The sequence below is a fragment of the Arachis duranensis genome, chromosome 4, assembly GCF_000817695.3.
Source record: "Arachis duranensis cultivar V14167 chromosome 4, aradu.V14167.gnm2.J7QH, whole genome shotgun sequence".
In the NCBI taxonomy this organism is placed as follows: Eukaryota; Viridiplantae; Streptophyta; class Magnoliopsida; order Fabales; family Fabaceae; genus Arachis; species Arachis duranensis.
In genome coordinates, this window is record NC_029775.3 from 95,090,702 (window position 1) to 95,097,329 (window position 6,628).

The 6,628-nt window shown below is 43.8% G+C and overlaps 1 pseudogene; it reads right to left on the reverse strand.

The window, feature by feature from the left end:
• Nucleotides 1–126: 126 nt before the first annotated feature.
• Nucleotides 127–6,173, reverse strand: LOC107484954 (heat shock 70 kDa protein 5-like; annotated as a pseudogene).
• Nucleotides 6,174–6,628: the final 455 nt, after the last annotated feature.

Here is a 6,628-nt window from a genome sequence, read left to right on the forward strand (position 1 = left end):
CGTGGCAAGTTATTATTGGATGATGAAAGTCCCTGCTTAGAGAAACTCTCTTCTATTGAAAATCACGCAGGAACTCATTTTTTTCTTCTCCAATGGTGGGTCTCTACTTTTGTCAGAAACAGGGACTCATATTTTGGCCATTAGAGATGCTTTTAGGGAGTGGAAGAGGATAAATACTTCCGCCAACTAGTTCCTGTCCAACCACTGGATGGTGTCATCAACGGCCTTCTCGATCCTCTGCTTGTCGGAAGGATCCAGTTTGGCACCAACATTGTCATCTTTAATGGTGTTCCTCATGCTGTATGCATAATTCTCCAGTAAGTTCTTAGCGTCCACTTTCTTCTTAACTTGATCATCCTTATAGGTATCAGGCCAGAACTCAATAGAGAGAGAGAGAGAGAGAGAGAGAGAGAGAGAGGAGAAAGAATGATCTGAATTAGAAAATGTATGGTTAGTTTACAATGGGTGTGTGCTGATTTATATACGCACTAGTGTGACTAACCCTTCTAACAGACTCTGCATAACATACACACTCACTGCCTAACAAATAGATAACCATATTATAAAAAGGTCTAACTAACTATTGTTATACACACCACATGCTAACCTCCTTCATCCCCCCTCAAACTGAGGCGTGGCCTGGAAGCAAGCCTCAGTTTGGACCGAAAATCAGCAAAGAGAGTGGAAGAGATGGATTTCGTGAAGATGTCTGCGAGTTGATAAAGATCAAGAATGTGAACAACTCTAACAAAGGCCTTCAGTACTAAGTCACGAGCAAAATAGATGTCCAATTCAACATGTTTAGATTTGGAATGAAGAACCGGGTTGGCGACCAACATGACAGCACCACAGTGCACGACAGGGGGTGTTGTAATTGGCATATGAATAGCTGAGAGGAGGTTACGAATAGACATAGCTTCAACCACAGCATCAGCAATGCCTCTGTACTCAGCTTTAGTACTAGAGCGAGAGACAGCATGCTGCTTACACGAGGCCCAAGAAATCAGATTTGGCCCCAAGAAAACACAATAACCACCATTAGTCGATTTGCGATCATCAGGGTCCGACCCCCAATCAGAGTCAGTGTAGACAGTAAGATTGTGCTCCACGGCTAGCTGAATTCGAAGGCCAAGATCAGCTGTTCCACTAATGTAGCGAAGAATGCACTTAACAACCTTCTAATGTGACTCGAGAGGGTTTTGCATAAATTGGCAGACGCGGTTGATGCAATAGGCGAGCTCTGGCCTGGTAATGGTGAGATACTGAAGGCTCCTAACTATTGAGCGATAGAGAGCTAGATACGAAAACACAGGACTGCCAGTCTTGGATAATTTAAGAGAGGAAGGAATTGGAGTAGCACAGGAATTACAGCCCAATACGTTGGCTTTCTTTAGTATGTCATGAACATACTTAGTTTGGCTCAAGAGAAGGCCACCATCATTGGTAGGAACCAGTTCTAACCCTAGGAAGTAGTGAAGGCTACCAATATCCTTCAAAGCAAATGAGAGTTGAGATTAACAATGACTTGCTTAATTTGTGCGTCTGAACTACCAGTAACTATAATGTCATTGACATAAATGAGAAGATAGGTAATAGCACCATCACAAACCCTGGTAGAAAGAGACATATCATCCCTTGTTGTAGCAAAACCAAGCTTGTGCAAAACACCCAAAACCTTCATGTACCACGCACGGAGAGCTTGTTTCAAACCGTATAATGACTTTGTTAATCTACATACTTCATTAGGGGAACCAGTCTCATAACCAGGTGGCTGAATCATAAACACCTCTTCACTTAACCCACCATTTAGAAACGCATTATTGACATCAAGTTGTCTAATGCTCCATTTGTTCGAGACAGTCAAAGACAACACTAATCTGATTGAAGTAGGCCTTACAACCGGACTGAAGGTTTCTTGAAAATCAATTCCAGGTCGTTGGCTAAATTCCTGAGCGACTAGCCTGGCTTTATACTTCTGTAAGGAGCCATCCGAGTTGTGTTTCACTCGAAAAATCCACCTGCATCCTATAGGAGTTCGATTTGGAGGCAAGGAAACTAGGTCCCAAGTGTGAGTATGCATGAGAGCACTATATTCTTCATCCATCGCTTGCTTCCAATGTGGAACTGATAGTGCCTCCTTGTAATTCTTAGGTTCAGAATTGATTGTGACAGAGGTTTGAAGCATTTTTGGTTTGAAAATACCATTGTTCGACCGAGTTATCATTAGATGAGATAAGTGGACATGTTGGGAAGATTGAGGTTTTGGGGTAGAATGGTTAGCATGACTAGGAGAAGAAGAGGGAGTTTCATTATGTGAATTACTTGGGAGATGTGAGTTTGAATTGATGAACTGGGAACTAATGGAAGTGCTGAGGCTAAGAGAGGGGGTTTGTGTGGCAGGTACGGGCTGGTGTGACAAAATGGTGAAAGATGGCATTGGTTGAGATAATGAGGATGGTGATGATGAGGGATCATCGAGAAGGGTATCATTTAGTGATTGTGGAAAGCCAGACTTGAAGGGAAATTTGGTCGAAGATAACATGCCTACTCAAAATGATTTTTCCTGAAGCATTCAAGCATCTGTAGCCTTTGTGCTGAATGCCATAACCAATAAACACACAGGGTTGGGACCGATCATCAATCTTGTGGTTATTGAATGGCATAGTATAAGGGAAGCATAAACAACCAAAAGTTTTCAAGGACAAGTAGTTTGGATTGACATTGAACAGCTTTTCATAAGGTGAAATATTGTCCAGAACTGGACTAGGTAGCATATTGATAAGTCACACCGCAGTGATAAAGGCATCATCCCAAAATCGTTTGGGCATTGAAGCTGCAGCTAGTAGTGTGAGACCTGTTTCAACGATATGCTGGTGTTTTCGTTCAGCAGTTCCATTTTGTTGGTGGACGTACGGACATGAAAACCTCCATGCCAAACCTGTTCCCTGCAAAGACTTGGCCAAACTCACATATTACTTTGCATTATCACTTTGCATTATCTTAATTTTAGTATCAAGTTGTAATTCAACCATAGCTTGGAAATCAAGAAATACAGATATGAGCTGAGCCTTTGAAGAAATGAGATAAATCCATGTGAAACAAGAAAAAGCATCAATAAAATGGACATAGTACTTTGAATAATTTATTGAAGTCACATGGGCAGGGCCCCATATGTTTGTATATACGAGTTCTAAGGGTTTGCTATACACAGAATTTTAAGAAGAAAATGGGAGCTGGTGAGCTTTCCCAAGACAGCAAGAATGACACACAAAATGTTCAGAATTGAGTGAAATATTATAAGATTGCAAAACTTTATTTACTACGGTAGTTGAGGTTAGCATGTGGTGTGTATAATAATAGTTAGTTAGACCTTTTTGTAATGTGGTTAGCTATTTGTTAGGCAGTGAGTGTGTGTGTTATGCAGAGTCTGTTAGAAGGGTTAGTCACACTAGTAGTGGGTATATAAATCAGCACATACACCCCATTGTAAACTAACCATACATTTTCTAATTCAGATAATTCTTTCTCCTCTAATGCTCTCTCTTCTTCTCTCTCTCTCTCTATATATATATATATATATAATATTGAGTTTTGGCCTGATACCTATATGGTATCAGAGCTTCAGATCCTTGTGACCATAACTTCCGCATCACTCACTACTGCACAAATTGCTCAAGCTTTCTCAAGTCCGATTGCAATGAAACTGGATGAAGAAAGCTTTCTACCATGGAAAGATCAAGTAGAATCTATGATAGAAGGTTACAAAATGTTGAATCACATCACAGGCGAGTCAATCCAAAGAAGCATCTTTTAATCGAAGATGAAGCTTCAGGCACGGTGAATCCAGAATACGCAACGTAAAAGAAACAGGATGCACTACTCAAGACTTGACTTCTTGCATCAATGAGCAAGAGATTCAATACAAGCATGGTTGGATGTATGTTTTCTCACTAGATCTGGAAAAGATTGGAGACTTTCTTTGCATCACAGATCATGGTGAAGATTAGACAACTCAAGAACAAACTAGTAAACACGAAGAAAGAAGGTTTGATTTGCGATTACTTGCTTGAGATAAAGAAGCTTCTTTAATTTGTGTTGGAGCGACGATAAATGACTCTGATCATGTAGACGCTATTTTAAATGGACTGCCAGAGGAGTACACCTCATTCATCACCACTATAACTGCTAGGTTTCCTCCAGTGTTAATTAGAGAGTTAGAAGCTTTGTTAATGGCACACGAAGAGTTGTTAGACAAGTATAAGAGACCTGACAATTTTGTACAAGCACATGTCACACACGTTCAGAACCCTAATCAAAATTTTAGAGGAGGTTTTCGTGGAGGAAAGTTTCCATATCGTGGACGAGGCGGTTCAAGATTTGGCAGAGTAGGAAGGCACATGCAATTCCAGCAGCAAGGATATGGAAGATCAAACTCTATGCATCCTCAGGCTCAAGGACATGGAAGAACAAATTTCAGAATAATACAATGTCAAATGTGCAACAAACTTGGACATTCTGCTCTCACTTGCTGGTACAGATATGATTCTAACTCTGGAGGAGGTTCATGCACAGAAAACCTCCTTCAATCCTCTGCTTTGTACTTCTCTGCCTCCTGCACCATTCTTTCAATCTCCTCTTTGCTCAGCCTTCCTTTGTTGTTAGTGATGGTGATCTTGTTCTTCGCCGTCTTGTCCTCCGCAGACATGTTCAAGATGCCATTGGCATCGATGTCGAAGCACACGTTGATCTGAGGCACCCCTCTCGGCGCTGGCAGAATCCCCTTGAGCTCAAATGTTCCCAGAAGGTTGTTGTCCTTGGTCCTTGCCCACTCACCCTCGTACACCTAAATCAGCACGCTGGTCTGGTTGTCCGAGTAGGTCGAGAACACCTTCTCTTTCTTGGTAGATATGGTGGTATTCCTGAGAATCAAGACCGTCATCACCCCACCGACGGTTTTAATGCCCAGGCTGAGGGGCGTGACGTCGAGAAGAAGCAAGTCTTGGACTTTCTGGTCGCCTTCGCCGCTCAGGATGGCAGCTTGAACAGCAGCCTCGTAAGCCACGGCCTCGTCGGGGTTGATGTTCTTGCAGAGCTCCTTGCCGTTGAAGAAGTCCTGCAGAAGCTGCTAGACCCTTGGGATTCTGGTGGAGCCGCCAACAAGGACAATATCGTGAATCTGAACCTTATCAACCTTGGCATCTTAGAGACACTTCTCAACGAGCTCCATGCACTTCCTGAACAGGTCCATGTTGAGTTCCTCGAACCTGGCCAGAGTGATGGTCGCGTAGAAATCAATCCCTTCAAAGAGCGAGTCAATCTCGATGGTCGTCTATGCGGTGGAGGAGAGTGTCCTCTTGGCCCTCTCACACGCTGTCCTCAGTCTCCGGAGCGCCCTCGCGTTGCTGCTCATGTCCTTCTTGTGCTTCCTCTTGAACTCCGCCGCGAAGTGATTCACCAGCCTGTTGTCGAAATCCTCGCCCCCTAAGTGGGTGTCTCCGGCAGTGGCCTTCACCTCAAAGATGCCCTTCTCGATAGTCAAGAGAGACACATCAAAGGTGCCGCCCCCGAGGTCAAAGATGAGGACGTTCTTCTCGCCAGTTTTAGAGGCCTTCTTGTCTAAGCTGTAGGCAACAACAGTTGGCTCGTTGATAATTCTCATGATGTTGAGGCCTGCAATGGCGCCGACATCCTTGGTGGCCTGCCTCTGGAGTCATTGAAGTAGGCGGGGACGGTAACGACGACGTTCTTGATGGTTTTTCTCAGGTAGGCCTCGGCGATCTCCTTCATTTTGGTGAGCACCATGGAGGAAATCTCCTCGGGTGCGAACTGCTTCTGCTCGCCTTTGTAGTTGACGACGATCATGGGCTTGTCTTAGGGGCCGGAGACCACCTTGAAGGGCCAGTGCCTCATGTTGCTCTGGACGGAAGGGTCGGAGAATCTACGACCGATGAGGCGCTTGGCGTCGAACACGTGTTCTATGGGTTCATTGCCACCTGGTTCTTGGTAGCATCTCCGATGAGGCGCTCGGTGTCCGTGAAGGCAACATAGGAAGGAGTGGTTTGGTTGCCTTGGTCGTTAGCGATGATCTCTATGAGGTTGTTCTGCCACACAGCCACGCAGCTGTAAATGGTGCCGAAATCGATGCCAATGGCTTTCTCAGTAGCGGTAGCCATTTCAACGAATCAGAAGTAATAAGTGAATAATTTAAATAAAACAGGTTTAATTTGCTGATGACTGCAGGTTTAGATGATGCTTTACGCATGTATGTTAGGGTCCTATTGTACTGGCCTGGAGGGATGGAGGGGGTGTATATATATATTGCACAACATTGTGCTTGGCATGAGGATGAGGAAGATATTTTCCTTCTTTTGGAAAAGGCAGAAGGTGGTGGAAGGGACTCATGATGAAGTTGAGATAGAGCAAGAGAAGTCGAGAAGAAGAATGAATATGAGAGGGAAGACCAGAGAGTTCTCGACACTCGACACTGCTTGATTGCCTTTGATTGTGATGGGCTCTATCAAAAGCCCGAATTATTTCAAGGTTTTTGTTTTAGATACGGATTCCCTCCTTCAGCCCTTTCCACCAAAAAAGAATAAATGTTTCATCCGCCTCTTATTTCTAGTTGAGT